This window comes from Anser anser (assembly GCF_964211835.1).
Source record: "Anser anser genome assembly, chromosome: 2".
In the NCBI taxonomy this organism is placed as follows: Eukaryota; Metazoa; Chordata; class Aves; order Anseriformes; family Anatidae; genus Anser; species Anser anser.
In genome coordinates this window covers 69,890,155-69,906,677 of record NC_139721.1, presented here as the reverse complement: position 1 = coordinate 69,906,677, position 16,523 = coordinate 69,890,155, and the positions used below count along the sequence as shown (strand labels likewise).

General features: G+C 43.7%; 1 protein-coding gene across 3 annotated transcripts in view; it reads right to left on the bottom strand.

Annotated features, from left to right (window-relative positions):
* Positions 1-11,062, bottom strand: part of GALNT1 (polypeptide N-acetylgalactosaminyltransferase 1) — an 82,360-nt gene extending 71,298 nt beyond the window's left edge. Inside the window, exon 1 of one of the 3 annotated variants that reach the window (XM_083823064.1) lies at positions 10,925-11,062. The gene's annotated coding sequence lies outside the window, so the exon portion shown is untranslated. The remainder of the gene's footprint in view (positions 1-10,924) is intronic. The other 2 variants (XM_083823061.1, XM_083823063.1) reach the window with 2 other exon arrangements.
* Between the last annotated feature and the right edge of the window lie 5,461 nt (positions 11,063-16,523).

Genomic DNA, 16,523 nt, shown 5'->3' with positions numbered 1-16,523 from the left:
TCATGGCTTGAAACTACCAACTCTTCTGATGATAATCTTTTTGATGACAAGGAAGTTATGTTATGTAGTATATGTAGAAATAGCAGAGAATTCAGGTAAAAACAGAAAATAAGGGTAAGAACACGTAAAATATGCCCACTCTTACATTAACATTGGATTTCTCAATATCAAAGAAGCCCTTAAAAATCACATCATTTAGCTGCGTACTTTCAGGAAAGTGAGAGAACATTATAAACTGTTAAACTATTATTTGTAATATGGGATGGTAAGTGTTCCCTAATAGTTTCTGGGACACTGATGTGCAGAACATTCACCCATCAGAGAAACTAGGTCATAATTAAATGTCTAATAATTGAAATTAAAGAAAGTCCGAGCAGTTTCTTTATTCATTTTCTCATGCCTCCTTTCTGTGCAAGTATCTCCCACAGATAAAAAGTAAATCTCAGTTCTCCTAATGCTGTAAAGTATCCAGTTTAATTTTAATGAAGGAAATACTAATACAAAGACGGTGAATTGAGCTTCAAACATTTCTTTTCCTCATGGTATTCAGAAAGTAAATAATCTAGGTTATCACAATCCCTAACTGCATCACCTTATGTTCACGTACGAACAGTACATTAATCTTCTCTTCATCTTGCTGCAGTCTGCTTTCCTGCCTTTTTTTTTTCCCCTCTCAAAAGAACAGGAGATAGTGTACCCACCAAATAGCCACATTATACACCAATTACCTCTTCAAAGAGCAAGTTCCAAACTATTCCCATTAAAAAATGTATGTCTTCAGTAAATTCAGGTTTAAAGGTTCATACGCAAACTATGGAAGCTTTGTGTTGGGGAGAAGAAACAGGACCAACTATTCATTAAAGCAAGCAAAGCGGGTTAACTTGTAGCACTGTGATCTTCTAAAAAAGTTCACTGTAGCAACAGCTGGCTGGCCCTTTTTGAAAAAATAATTTAAAAGGACCAGCTGCAAAACGAGCAGCAGCACCCTGAAAAGTATCTTATGGAATGCTGATGCTTAGAAATAAATTAGTCTATCCACACGCAGCTCTTGCTAAAACAAGCTATCCTGCCTTGTTAAACGCAGAATTAGTGACCTGATCTCCCACAGGCTGTAGCCACCAGCGATAACCTCTGCGCCTTGATGCTGGACCCTGTGAGCTCTTCCTCTATTCCTCAGCTCCCCAAACCTCCGTTCCCCACGTGATGCTATCATCTCTCTCATGTGGCACTTAATTACCAGCTCAGCAGGAGATACCACATGCTATGGTTTGTTCCAAGGTTTACGTGTGCCATCTGGTCAGTCAAAACAAAACAATACAAAACAAAATTGGTGAACTCGCAGACCAGAAAAGAACAGGCAACTGTTGAGCTCACCCTACGGCCTCTATAGAGTGTGTGAAATGTGGTTTTCTTCTGCTGAAGCACCAATTTTCTTCAAACCTCTGGTAACTTAATATTTTAGTCAGATAACATGATTAAAAGCACCCTAACAAATTGGAGGTGAAGGGACAGCCCATGGGGAAAGAGTGATAGAGGACAAAAGGTGAACAGAGCAGGAGATCAAACTCTATCAAATGGCTTTGGCACAAGAGGAGCTGCCATTTTAATGCTGTGCTGGGCCAAGCATTCAAGTAAAAACAGCATTTGCTTTTACAACAAGGAGTACCACAGAGCTTGAAGTTACCATATCTGACATGCGATGAGAAAACAGAAGAATTGCAGGCAACGAGCAGAAGTCCAGACAATGCTTGTACAGAGCTAGGGAAATGCCCTTTCCATCACTTGAGGGCTGTGTATTTGATCCATTTAGATATGCCAAAGCACGTGCCTTCACGTTTTTCCAAACATCCTTTAAAACTCTGTGTATTGAAGGTTTTTTTCTGCAATTCTCCTCTCTCCTGAAAGTACCAAGGCACTTTCTCCAGAAACCTTTATTTACAGCAGATAAACATTTTCAGGCACATAGTTTTAAGATTGTCAGAAGCCTCTTTATTTTCCTAACCTATATGCAGTTGACTCCCTAAATTTTGAGTTTTTTCAGTAGTGTTCTTCTATAAGCATGCAAGCTTTTATTTATAAATACTTCATTCCCCCTCTCCCTTGGAGCAAATATCCCTTTTGGAAAAGGAAGATAATTATTCAACAACTATTACATGCTTAAGACTGGCTGAACTTTCTCCTTCTTGTGCCTCAAAGTGACTGCTCAGCCCACAACAAGTTTCATGATGCCAAAGCAGTAGTCGTAGTTGATTTCAATTTACTTCAAGTGATACTGGTCATCACTTTTCCCTTAAGTGAGTATTGGCTTCCTCTCCTGGCATATCTTTGTTTATCTTTTATGTAATGGCTTAATACATTGTTAAGACACAAAAGAACTCATTAAGTCATTCAAAATACATTGAAATATCTCCAGTAAATTAAATCATGTCAAGAGCTCATATACAAAGGAAAATATAAGGCATTTTCTGAATACTCTCCAAGGATGACCAGTATAGTAAAATGGACATTCTCCGTAACTTGACTTTAAGGTAATTTTCTTTCTTTCTCCCCACTGAAAATCTCAAGTCAGTCTAAAAAAGCGATGATTTTTCCAAAAAAGAGGATGAGCTCAGTTTCAGATAGACAGGTCTAAGATGCGTAAAGCTAGATTAAAAAAAAAAACACCACTATTTTTATTATTTTGACTTCTTTCAGATACATTTCTCTGCTGCCAATCTTGAATCCACATCTTTCTGAATAAAAACTAGTGATACGCCCAACCACACGCTAGAGACCCACACAAATGGAAGAAGTGCAGAAATAACAACTTAGCTTAGTATGCTACAACAGTAATTGATAAGAGCTGTTTTAAACTACCAACTAGCCAGCACGGGTTACAAATGTTGGACACAGCAGCCAGCAGTCTCTTAGAATAACAAGAAATTGTTCTCGTTTCTGCTCCATAGAAATAGATTGCACAGCTCATCCCTGCAAACGGAAGTGGTAGTGAATCATAATTTCATTAGCCTCCACAACAAAAGATGGTTTGATTATAAGAAATTAGGCATCAAATATATTTACAGCCTCGATGTTGCAAATTCAGCTCTGAAGATCCCAAGGTCAAACATTTGATTTAGAAATCAGTGCCTGACTCGCATGCTATTGAAGTCTGGGCTCTTCTGCATGGAAGTGGCAATACAGAAAGCCCGTTCGTTTAAATAAACATCCCATTGTGGTTTCTTTGTTTAAAAACACCAGTAATCCAAACTAGTGGATTAGTGAAGACTAGTGACTGCAGCTCAGCGCTGTTCATTAACTCTAGCGCAAATAACATGAGGTATGCTGCAAAAAATAAAAGGCATTGTTTTCCTGGCAGAAGTTGAGATGTTTTACGACATTTTCTACAAAGAGGAAAATGTGGTTAAAACAAAAGTCTCTAGATGTCTTTCAAATACACATAACATTCATGAAACGTAGAGAAACCATTGTTTCAGCCCTGAGTTCTTACTGTGTTTGGAAAAGCACAATTTGGGGAGAAAAGGAATAGTCATGAAAGTCTAACACTGTGTAAGAAAGCTTTGATATAATCCAGAGCAAGAAAATTACATATTATTGTACTTCTGTGAATCAGATCACAGCTGAGACTGGGACAATTGGTTTCTCTCACACAGCAGATTTCAAGCATTAACTGGTTGCAGCAAAGTGATTAGTTTTCCTGGACATGGGAAGACAAAATAGAGGATGTGATTTGACAACTCTGCAAAATTCAAAATGAACTAAAAGAAAGAAGCATTATGGGGCTGCTTTCTAAAAAGACTTAACAAATTTTCTGCAGTAGTCTGTTGGCGCTGCTGGACAGTCTCAGTACAAATTCTGCCTCATTCTTTAAACTAACATTTTTCTGCAAGTATTTCAACTAGAAACATACAAATGATTTTAGAATTGATAAAATATTAATGCAGTTCCTAGCAACTCAATGAATCTATTCACAGCCGAACATCAAACACAGATTTTAGAGCATGTAAAACCCATAATGAACACTAGTTTTTCTAACGCCATATGACCAATGCTCCTTCAGCTCTCAGCCCATCAGAATTACTCCGAAGGCTAGACTGCCAGCCATTTACTTTGGGACTTTGCTCAGTCAAAACAGCCCTGAAGTGGATCTATACTCTTTGAAAATATTTTAGCCCAGCATTCATAAAATCACTGATGTCATATGTTTAAACTAATTGGAAGCTGGGAAAAAGGAAAAAAAAAAAAAAAGCATTTCTGATGAGTATGCTGTATAATATATCAGCAGCTATTCCGTTCTGTCGTGCTTTAGCATGGGGCTTGAGCTCTTACAATGAATCAAGAATTCCTGCACATCCTTTCTACCACATTATTCTCCCTATTCACTCCAGCGCCCAAATAAACCACAGCAGAAGTTGAAGAAGAGACCACGGAGCAGCTTGGAGTTGTTTTCCTCAGCTACCTTACATCACACTTCCAAAATGTTATCAGCCAACAGCCTGTTCTTTAAAGAGGCCACAGACTTAGAATGAAGCTGAGCAAATGCAAACTTAACATAGTGTGCTTTTCTATTCCATCTGTAACCCTTTTTACACATAAAATGATAACATAGAAAGTACTTAACACCAGAGTAAGGTGCAAGTTGTGATAAGAACCTAAAGGTTTGGTAAAGTTTGCAGAAGGAAATAAAGAATATACCATTTTAGCCTGCATTAAGGCTCCTGAAGGTAGCACTGTCCCTTTCTACTCCCTAAAGTTACCCAACTGCATGACTTCGTCCTTCGCACGCTGTTTCCAAGACTTTCACTTCAGGAAATTTTCCACAAAATCAAATGGTCAGAAGTGTCAGTCTGACAAAGGACTTCAACTTTATAGCCTTTCTTTGCGGGCAAAGAGCTTTCAGTGGCAGTTCCATTTTTCCTCAAAATGTTTATTTCAAATAAATGTACCTTAACTGTAGTACCTCTGCTGCACTTTATGGAGCTTAGTATTTTTTAGTGTGGACATGTACACATTGTACTATCTCCACAATTTGAAAGCTGAAAATAAAAGAGGTTTACTGAACTATTAAAAATACAGGTACTTAAATTAGTAAACTTCTGATCTGTGAGCCCTTAAGAAAAAAGTGCAAGAGTATATTGGAAAAGGTATGAACAAAGACAACAGTTTCCATCAGGTTTGTTTTTTTAGCTATTTTAGCTATTCTAAGAGTATCTATTATTCCAAATACTTCTTTGGTACAGAACTGTTGTGGTATGCAGCCTTCAGCCATTTTCAGAGATAAAGATAGTAGATACTCACTTCACTCACATGACACTATAGACATTAGAGTTTGAAGCCACTAAATTGTCTTTTAAAAAAAAGTTCTGTGGAAGTGTGCCCTTAATATCTTTACAACAGTCACTAACTCACAAACTGGACGTGCAAAGTCGCGTTGCAGTCAGCACAAATTGCAGTAATTTCTTGCAGAAGTACTGTCTGGAGACAGAAGTCAAAGCTGAGCTTTGCGCTTAGAATTAGGATTCAGCTTCTGCGTTTGAGAAGTGTATCAATCCCAATTACTCTGAGTACATAATGAACAGAAAATTAAATAAATCCATTAGCTTAATTTTAACCTAAATGAGTCCTTAAAGATGCTTAAAAAATGCCTCTATACTGAATGCTCGCTCTTTGATGTATTTAACGCAGAAGTGTCATGAGCAGGATATGGACATAAGATCCCAGGTTGTTCTGAATGCTAAATTATTCATAATGGCAATCAAACTCTCGAACATCAGAGTGAAAGCACAACTCTGACCAATCACAACTAATTTGCACTTGAACCCTCTCAAGATTCAGAAGTATATCGTACTTGTAAAAAGAAAAAAAAACCACCACACACCATTAGCTAGCAAAGCCAAGAAATGACCAGATGAGATTGCATCAGCTTGTCATACACTTTTGGCAGGGGTGGGAGACAGCTTTCTGCTCAGTCTTAGTCATTGCCCATCCTGGCCACTATGGGTATACTCATTTCAGAATCCTTCGTGGAGACATCTGATTAAGACCAGTAATAGGTACCTCTTTCCCTTTATATTGGTCCGTGGTCCTTTGATTAATTTTTCATTCTGCTTTTCAGTCAGCCCCTGTGCTCATGAGTGCTTCCAAACCTCTATTTACCTGCTGGCAGTCAATTCCAAACTTTTACCAATATTCATCTCCCCAGTTTGCTCCCCACAGAACCTTCCATAAAACCTAAACCTCGCTTCCCACTCCCTGCGAGAACCCTGGTATTAACACACCCTTTCTAATTCTCTGTGTAATTCTGGTTGTCATTTACAGCCTGCACTAAGGTATTGCTAGCATGCGTACAATCTTAGATGGCATGAAGAAAGATAAGATAATGAAGACCTGGGGCTGTAGAAAAGTAAACAGACTTGGATTCAAATTCTGCAGGCTCTGCTGGCCTCAACCATGTTGTGCCTGTAAAATGAGGCTAGTATTCCTGTCTCTTGTAGAAGTACTTAATACGAGGTATGTATGCACTGTGATATTACCATAACTCCTGCAGCTGACGGGAAGCACCAGCTGAAGCTCAGGAGTCTTTTCTGATGCAGCACAAAAAGAATCAAAGACCACGACACAGCCTCTCGCTTGCCTGTAACAAGTTTTCCACAGGGAACTCGGATGCTGCGTATCATCCCGATTCAGTTGTTCCACGTAACTGTGATGACAAACTTTGTCGTGTGACTTCAGTTGCAATTCGGGAACTGTTGGAACTTAGCATGAAAATAGCACTGCATCCTGTTACAAAGGAATACTGAGTAAGTTTTCCAACACGGTGAAGTTTCTGAAAGTTGATGACAGCGTGGCACAGGAAAACATGGGAAAGCACTTCCCTCCTTACCTAGGGATGAGTTTCCCAGCAGCCGTACATCAGCTGATCCTACACTCTGAACTTCCACAGCAGCAGACTGTCTGCTGCTGCTTTATCTGCTCTTCACTGACCGTAACTTCTCACGGAGGAATAAGCACTGGCTCGAGGAGCATCAGATTAGGCAGGACAGCAGTCTGCAACACAGATAGCGCTCAAAACCCCTACCTGTGTATATCTTTAAAGTGCTGGAAGAGAGCTGATAGCAAAGGAAGAATACACAAGCTGAAACTATCAGTGAGAGTTGGAGTGGTCACTAAACTCGAATTTCAGTGAAAGAGCACCATCATAGAGCTCTGACTATTCAGGATAACTTTCAGTTCCCCAGAAATAAAGCGAAACACTCTACTACCAAAATCAAATACCTTGGCAAAAAGAGAAAAGTTTTGAAGCCACTTCACAGTCACGTTCCATACCACAGTTCCATACCTACCACTTAAAGGCAGCAGAGAAAGAAAGACAATTATTTTAATGCTTCAAAATAAAGCTCTGGATAACAGGAGAAATGGTGGCAGGTGACACCAGGAGACCACCTTTGGAGATCACCTTGCCTAGGGTGCCTTTTCTTAACCAGCCAGGTCAAATCTCCCTGCGCGCTTGCTTTCAGTGACACCCGAGGTTATCAGCTAAACGCAGCTTCTTACGTTGCTCAGCTCCACGGGCCCTTCAAACAAAGGCACAAGAAACCAAAGTCACGTTTCCCATAAGAAGGTAGGAACCGCCGCTCAGTAATCTGCAGAGCTTTAGAGAATTCAAGTTCCTTCTCCTTGGCGGATTACGCCTCGAGGAGCTGGGAGTTAGCAGAGCAGCGCACACGCAAGATATTTATGCAGTGTTCAAAGTCGCAAGCTTCTAATTCAACTGAAAGTAAATGCCCCTTAAGAATATCCGTATTTCATAGCGCAAAAACGTATTTAAGCAATCAAGAAGTGAATAATAGAACAGTTAGCCAGCTCTTTAATACATTAGCTAAAAGTATATCAATTCCATTGATTTTTATGATGGGCTGATTTCACATAATGGACTAAGCTCGCTAGAAAGACTGTAAAAGGGGGAAAATGCTTTGCTAGAATTAGTGGAAGATGGCGTCAAAATGCTTTTAAGACACGCATACAGTTAAAACATTTTATTTGGGGATGTTAAATTTAGAATACTACTGTCAAGAACAGATTTGGTGCTCAAGTCGAGTAAGAGCCACGATCACAACTCTGCAGAGATAAAGCAAAATATCATGGAGATCTGGAAATTAAGTTTTATTTTTATTCTTTTATTCCTAGCTAAGAAGCAGAAAGCTTGGACTACGAGCACATCGCCAAAGCTCAGCACAGCAAAAGGTTAACAGGATGCTTCAAGGATCCATAAAGCAAGCTGCACGTAAAGGCAGTTATTAATGACCTGAGAAGTTAAAAACGTTAACAGTTATGGGAGCTCAAGCAAGTACAGAAGAACAAAAATGTAACTAACTGGGAGCTAATCAACCACAATGTACAAGCAGCACGGCAGCAGATAAAACTCAGTGGTAATAAACACAGAAGAAGTGGCCCTGAAAATTGAAGACGGAATAACCAGTATGGTCAGCAACTTATAAATTAAGTAGACCTAGCAAAAACAAGAGGATTATAAGCATCCCTATGGAACTCAGGGAAGACCTGTGCTCGATACGAGAGCGTAGCTGTTGGAAATGAAAAACATCAGGATTCAAGAGGAGCTAGCAAGCGTTGGCAAAACTGGAATATCTTCATAAAAGTAGCGGGTCATTCTTAGTCAGTGTCTCAAAAAGGCAGCTCTAGTTTTAGACTGTGTGGCTGAAGAAACTTTTATGAAGAGATTAGAAATTAATACTGGTAATATAAAGAATAACGAAGCAAGACATGAAAATATATGTAGTTATTAGCAGACCAAGCAACAAACAGACCAGAAATAATTTACACCTCAAAAACGAAGAGGCAGTTCATACCTACGCTTCTGCGACACATAATGCTTAAGTTTCCAAAGTCATTTCCACAGTGTGCCTTTGTAACCCAGAATCTGCCAGCAGGGACAGAAGGCCAGTAAGGCACGAGGAGCATCAAGTAAGGATTCACCTCCGCTGCTGTCAAGTATCGGCGTAAGGCCCTACCACAACAGAAGCTCCAGATTTCAGTTCATAGTTTAACACAAATAAAAAAACCTCAGGAATTCTTTTTCAAAGCAAATGGCTTATAAGCATGAAAAAGCCCCATGCTCAGAAGCACCACTCCAGGTGGTAGAAGGTGTTTTCACATAACCTACACCCCCCAAAAAGTGCCTTCAGTTTGTAGGCAACACTGAAAGAAACAGGCTGGGGATGGCAGCAGAACCAAGACCATAATGTTTTGGTCCGGTGAATCAAACTTCTGTCCCAGGTGGATATTCTGGGACTTACCACGTGCACTTGAGATCTCTAAAAATATAAAATGCAAGATCTTGCAAGAATTTCTTGTCTCTTGAACTAAACTTAATTTAAATTACATTCAAACGAGTTAAGTGTTTGGAAGTATCCTATTTTTAGGCGAGTGTCCCTGGAGCTACTTTTTGTTCTCAGCCCAAAGATAAACACCACGCTATTTCTGTGACAGAAGAAAGAAAAATATTTCACAAGTTTACAGCTAACGTGCAGTTTTACCAACACGTACGCAACAAAGAAAGGACAGCACCAGAGACGAGGAAGGAAGTTCTTCCAACTAGAAGACAGCAGGGTACTATTTTACCAAGGCAGCAGTTTGGCACTGAAATTCATGCTAAAGTACCTCCATTCTTTCCCCATATAGCTTATTCCTGAACGTGCTTTAACAAACCCAGCCTGCGATGGCTGAAGGCAGGGAGAAGGGGGGAGCTAAATGTTTGTACAGAAGCAGCACAGTACCACCTCGGTACCACCGGGTAGGCAATGGCTGTCACATGGTGCTTTTAAAACATTTCCATGACTTTCACTAACGTTTTTGAACTGGCATGTTCCAAATTAAGGAATAAGGCATCTTCGTTCACAGAGCCACAACTGTGAAAAGCCAGACAGCATCCAATAACAGCCCGGGTGTCATCGTTATCACCTTGATCTCAAGGGTGACTTGTCTGCGGTGTCCTTGCCAGGTGCCAGCTGTATCATCTCCTGAAGATGATCACACCGCACAAGCTCCCTATCGACAATCATTTGAGAGAGATTTCTCTCTGACGTGCTTTCACGTCTCACCGACAAGGTAAGCCTGACGAAACGCAGCGAATTCGGCGCTAACAATACCACTTCAGGGAGGGCACGGACGAAATTCCAAGTCACGGAAAGCGACGAAGCTGGCACCAGAAAGCGAAATGCTTTCTCCAGTATAAGCAGCCCTTTGTATTTAGGAGAAAGGCGAGTCCTGAGGTGTTCCAGGCGTGCAGAGAGGCATGGTCTCCTCTGCCGTTGCAGCGGAGCTAAGTTGAGGGCAGCAGCGTACAGAAATGCACGGTTCGGTTGCATAGTTTTGGTCTGCACAGCTGTCGGCTACGTTCATTTACAGTTCGCGCAGCGCCAACACCGCTTATATAAACAGAAGATGCTGGTTCACTCCCGCTCCTCGCCATAAAAGTTATTTCTCTCGGCAGCTGCCGCTCGAAAACCCGTTTGTGTTTCAGTACCCGCACTCCCCAAGTTCACAGACCGACAGGTTCTGGGGACCGCTGGGGCCGAGCACGAGCTACAACCCCCTCGGTCGCGGTTAATAACGAGGGGGAGGGAGGCAGAGAGGCGCTGGTGCTCTCCGGGCGGGGAAGGAGGCACGACCCCCCCGCCAGCACGGCTCGAGCCGCGAGAAAACAAAGTTCCCCGGCACCGAGAACCGGAGCTTATCCCAAATCCTCTTCGGCTTTCTGAGCCGCGAGGGACGGGGAGCAGCCCGGCACGGGGAACAGCCCCCGGGGACCCCCCGGAGCTCGCGTGCCGGGGCCGCCCCCAGCTGCCCGGGGCAGGCGTGGGGATGCGGGAACCGGAGGGAACCGGGGGGCTTTTAGGGGGGCACTCACCTCGGCTCGCCAGCCACACGGAGGGAGGGACGCGGGGCCCCGCCGCTGCCGCGCCCGTCACCGGCCGGCCGGCGCGGGGCGAGCCCTGCGGGCAGCAGCGGCAGCGGCGGCGACAACGGCGGCGGCGGCGGCGGGGGGGGGGCCGAGCCGCGGCCGCCGCCTGGCAGCGGGTTGAGGCGCGGCCGCTGGCGCCGCCGCCGCCGTGGCGCAGCCGGGCCGGGGCTGGGGCTGGGGCCGGGGCTGCCGCCCGCTACGGCCGCCCGGCGCCTCCGCTCGCCGCCCTGCGCCGCCGCCGCCACCGCCGCCTCGGCCCCGCTCTTCCTGCGGCGCGGTCACACGGAGCCCGGCGGAGAAGAAGAAGAAGCAGGAGCAGCCGCCGCCGCCTCCTCCTCGTCCTCCCTCAGCGCCCCGGAGCCGGCAGCTGCGGTCCCCCGGCGGCGCCCGCTCCGCATCCCCCAAGCCCTCCGCGCAGCAGCAGCGGCGGTGCCCGAGCCGCCCGAGCCCCGCTCAGCGCCGCGCCTCCATCACCGGCGCGGGGGCGGCGGCGGCAGGGAAGGGGGCGGCCGCCGGCAGGGGAAGGGGGCGGCCGGCGGGAGGAGCCCGCCCGGACCCGCTCCGCCCCGCCGCCGGGCCCGGATGTGGCGGCGGGAGCGCGGCGCCTCACGGCCGTCGCGGGGACCTGAGGCGCCGGGCCCCGTGTGGCGGCCCCTCGGGAGGGAGCCCCTGCAGTGCCGCTGGGAAACGGCTGCGGAAACGGCAGCAATAAAAATATCTTGGCGCTGGAATTGTGTGGGGTGTTTGGTCTTAAATGGGGCTTTTCAAGGTTCGTAGGTCAAAGTTTGTGTGCCCTCGTTGGAAAGGCTAACGAGCAGAGTTTCGGCTGGGTCTCCTCCACAAGCAAAGCTCCATCTCTGAGATAACGCATCCTTAAAGACTTTTACAGAACCCAGAAACCGCGCTGTGCTCTTCATGAACAAATCTAACCCTATGTTTTAGGTACAATTTAAAGCTAGAAAGGGAAAAAGCGAAGGTGTGCAGGCAAACAAATAGTTGAGTGCTGAACACTGTCGTGCTGCTGCCACAGTCCTGCAGGGAACTGGACGGGTGCCTCCACTGGTTTCTCCCCTTTGGGATCCTTCTCTTCAGCCGCTGACCAGTTCTCGTCCTTTATCCAACACGCGTTTACAGAAGCCACCATGCATACAGGATTTTTTATGTCTAACCGTAAGATTTTTTACTAACTCTCCTTGCATACGTGCTACTTGCTCTCGCCACCCCTGAAAATACCTTAAGCCTTTATAAAGGCACTCAGACTTTCCAGGCACCCGTCTAGAATACTTTTTCTCCAAGACAAAACCAGTGACACAATTCTTCCGTGTCTCCAACAAAGGAGCGGCTAGGTTGGTAGGCAGAGACCATGTAGGATCCTGCTCCTCCATACGTTTTGATGCACGGCATTTGGTCAGCCAGGTATTTTCCTGTCTGAGCGTGAAGGCAGCCATCCCAGACCCCCGTGCACAGCAGCATGACCACAGCCGACACCAGCTCCCCGTTCCCCAGCCATGGCCTCACTGGGGAGAGACAGACACAGACGGTGGGTTCCTGAGGAGGGGAAATGTCTTGCCCAGATAAGCTGGGTGTTACACCAGGAGCGGCTTTGCCAAACATTGACTGAAGCAGTTTGAACATTTGTGGGAAGATAAAGTGTGTTTTGACAAATGCTTGAACCTGTAGTCAGGTGACAGAGGAAACACGCATGTAAAAAATACCGAGCGGGACAAAGAGGCTTTCTTCACGCCGGCCCTGGCCCAGCGCAGCGCTCACACGTGTGCTCACCTCTGACGAACTGATCGGCTTCCATCTGCGCTTAAACAAGCGGCGTGTTGGCACAGAGCAGCGCGACTCAGCTGACACATCCATTAGGGACTGTGTATTATGACAGGCCGCTTCCCGGGGAGAGGTAATGCACACCCGTGCAAGAACGGTAGAGCTGCCTTCATTTAGCATTTATAGGCTGAGGAATGAGCCTGCGTGTGTTTATACACAGCCGGATAATATAAGAAGTATCAGGCTTTCCTATGCCAAAACTGCGTGTTTCCAATTTACGCTCACAGTTTTAGCAAGAATGATTTATTGTATGCAAGCAGTTTACCATATGCAAGCAGCTTAACACTTGTTCCTTGATGGCTGCTGATGCCGTAGGATGTAGCCCAAATCCCTCTGGTGGAATGTCTTTATGCCACCTCGATTATCTGTGCTATTGCACTGCGACCAAGTCTAGGAAACTCCCTTAGCAAAAATGTTATCAATTTCACAAAAAGAAAAAGTCAGTGCGAGACCTCTAGATACAGCCAAAGACACTTTGAGAAATGAAATGAATTCACTAAACCATGTAGATGAAAAGATGTAATTTTGGAGTAAGTGTACATTCAAAAATGCAGTCTATAATTTAAGGACTAGGTTTATGGCTTTTGTATTAAGAGAAGTGCATTGAGATTCAGGTTTATGGATTGTGGAGCACTAGTAAATCAACTCTGTCAAATTATTATTGGAGGGATCTTTTCATATATGTACAAATTCAAGTCATAAGAAAAAATAAACAGATTTTAAAAATCTTTGTGCTGTTTTGTAATTATAGTCAGTGCTATCCTTCTGATTTCATGAGACACAAATTATTCTGGGTAACGTACATACTGCACAATGCCTGGGGAGGAAAAAATAAATTAGATTTTTCTCGCTTTGGTTTCGTGTTTGTTGAGTCAGCTTAAGGCCGAGCTGTGCCACTCCTCTCGTGTGCCCAGAAGACCGCAAAAGACCAGGGACAAACAGCTTGCACGCTGCAGAGGGAAACCTGCCTGCAGCTGCAGAAAGGTGAACTGAAGGGGACAAAATGGCCCATGAGCTTTCCAAGGAAAGTCCCAGAGCCGCCAGGTTGAGGGCAGATGAGGAACTCAAGGTCAGGCTACCTACAAGGAAAACGGAGATGGCTGGGTACCGACAGGGTACATGTAACTGGAATTCACATCAATAGCGTGGCTGAGTGTCATGATGACAACTCCTGGCTGCTGCCATCGTGACAGGACTGGGATTAAAAGGTGCCTCAGCTGAAGCTGGTCACTGTGTCAGGGTTTGGCAATTTGCTGCCTCAGAATCTGAAGCAGCATTCCATTTGAGCTGAATGCAGGCAAGTGACCAAAATTGCCACAATGGAGGTCATTTTGCACTTATTCAGTGTTTAAGTGGTGTTCTTAAAAGAAAACCTTAGAAATAAAAAGTATATTTACATACCAGATACAATCACCTCTGGAAAAAATATGTAAATACTGTCTTCACGTCAACTTTGGGGAAGTGTTTGTCCCTCTAGAACTAATTGCCAATGAAGAAACTGGTGTTTATTGTTCAGTTTGTTACAAAGAGGGTCATAAACTAACTTTATTATAGCAAACATTGTACTGTATTTGCATTATTTCCATCAGATTGTCTTTGTTTTACAAGCTGTCTGCAATAGCTGTTCTTGGAAGGTCTCCAACAAAGCATTCTCTTTGGGGCTACTAACTGCAAATAAGATTAAAGCTTAATATGTCTGGTAATCAGTTTTCTTTTAAAGCAATTTGATTTCTCGTGGTCAGCTGGGATCCCCTGTATCCTCTTCTCTTCTATTTTTTCAACTTGCTGCTCTCAATAACCCAAAAAACAATTGCCAGCACAAGTACTTTCACTACTTTTCCTGAACTGAAGTGCCATCTGAGAGGTAGTCATACACGTCTTCCACTCCAGAATCCAAGACTATTAAACTCCACTTCTTTTTTTTTCCCCTCCAGCCCAGACAAGAAGAAAGTGTTTTATGTCCTCCGTTTCTTCCAATGACATACAATGAATAAAAATGGGTAAAGGTCATGTGCTCAAATCTAGCAGACATGAGCAGGTAATCTCTCTACTCCTCACCTGTACCACCGATTTGCTCCAACAGAGCTGCAGCTGTACTGGGTGAATTTTTCTTGACAGTAATGAAAATACTCCTTTGGATGAATGGCAAGTAAGAAAAAGAGAAAACCACGAGAACCAGATCCCACCCCTAAGGCTGCTCTGATCTCACTTCACTTGTAAGGGTGGGAGGCAGGAATGGTTGGGATCTGTTCTGGTTCCCCAGAGAAGGTGGTAGAGCACCTTGTCATTTCTCAGAGTACAAGGATCCCAGCACACTCACCTCCCATAGATGCTCCCCAAGCCCAAGAGTGCACTGCTCTTTTCTGCTTTGCTCCAGTTCTCTGGAAAAGAGAGAGGGAGAACTGGTCTCCTTCGCCCTGTTCCTTTCCCAGTATCGGACTGGAACTAGGACACTGTTCGATATGTGGGGAGAAAGCTAAGGAGAGAAAAACAGTGAGACTGGACTGGGTAAGCTTAGCCCTTTGGATATCCTGCCAGTTTGACAAGGTGGTAATTACTGAACTATGTACTATGTCCAAACAGACCAGTCACATTGTGCTGCTGCCATCTAAGCTCTCTATTGTACCAGAGAAAAATGGTCGGGAGTTGCAGGAGACCATGAACCGTTAAGGAAGGCGTCTGGTAAAAGAGGATGCTGTTGGTGACTCTTGAACTTACTTTTTTTTTTTTTTCCCCCAATATTCCTAAAATCTCTCGGCTGATACTATTCTTTTCCTATTTGACCTACTGAAGCAAACCACTGGAGTCCACCATTTTCAGTGTGTTAGTTCCTCATCGTGAGTTAGTTTCTCAAATCCTAGTCCTCAATCTTTACTTTTGTTAATTCTCCTATTGAAAACAAGCTTTAGGACAACATCAGAGCATTGGTAAATTTGTCAGTTTAGTCATCAGAGATCCAGGAGGACTTAAACCAAGTTTGCCAAAGAACAAGGTTGCTTCCAAATAGAAACATTTCACAGACTAAACAGCAATATTCAAAATGTTTTATACCTGAAAAAAAAAAAAAAAAAACTTTAAAAAAGTGCTTCCATCTCCATCTACGTTAAACCTGGAGCATATGCTTACAGGTTTTTACATAGCCTGCTGTTATTCTTTATGTCATAATTTGTTTTGATACTTCTAAGATTGTGTTACAGGGAAAAAAAAAAAAAAGAAGAGTGCTGTGTTTCTAGGATATTTCTGGCACAACAATGAAATGTTTCAATATATTACAAAATATTTAATCCAATGTGAATATCCACAAATACAAAATGTGGGCATTTAGACCACAAAACAACTATTACATTTCAGTCAAACGTACATGTGACCCGAAGGTCTGGGGATTTATCACAAACAGCTCTAGCCTTCACAAAGAGAAAGGATTGGTCCTACGCTGGAAGAAATATGAATGAGCTTTCTTCCAAGAAAAACAGAGGCGGCCTGAGGGCAACATAAAGGTATAGTAAACCTCTAAAAGATGAAGTCCCTATTTTATTTTTATCAGGGTAGCTTTACGCTATGGATAAACAAAGACGAGATATAATTTTATGTAGCCATTAGAAAGTTTATAAGCCCGGTTAAAGCAACTTTTCTCAAGCAGTCTTAAAAACAACAGTAAAACCAGCAAATAATATGTTGCTTGATACTCTGTTGAGTCTACATAATAGTAAGA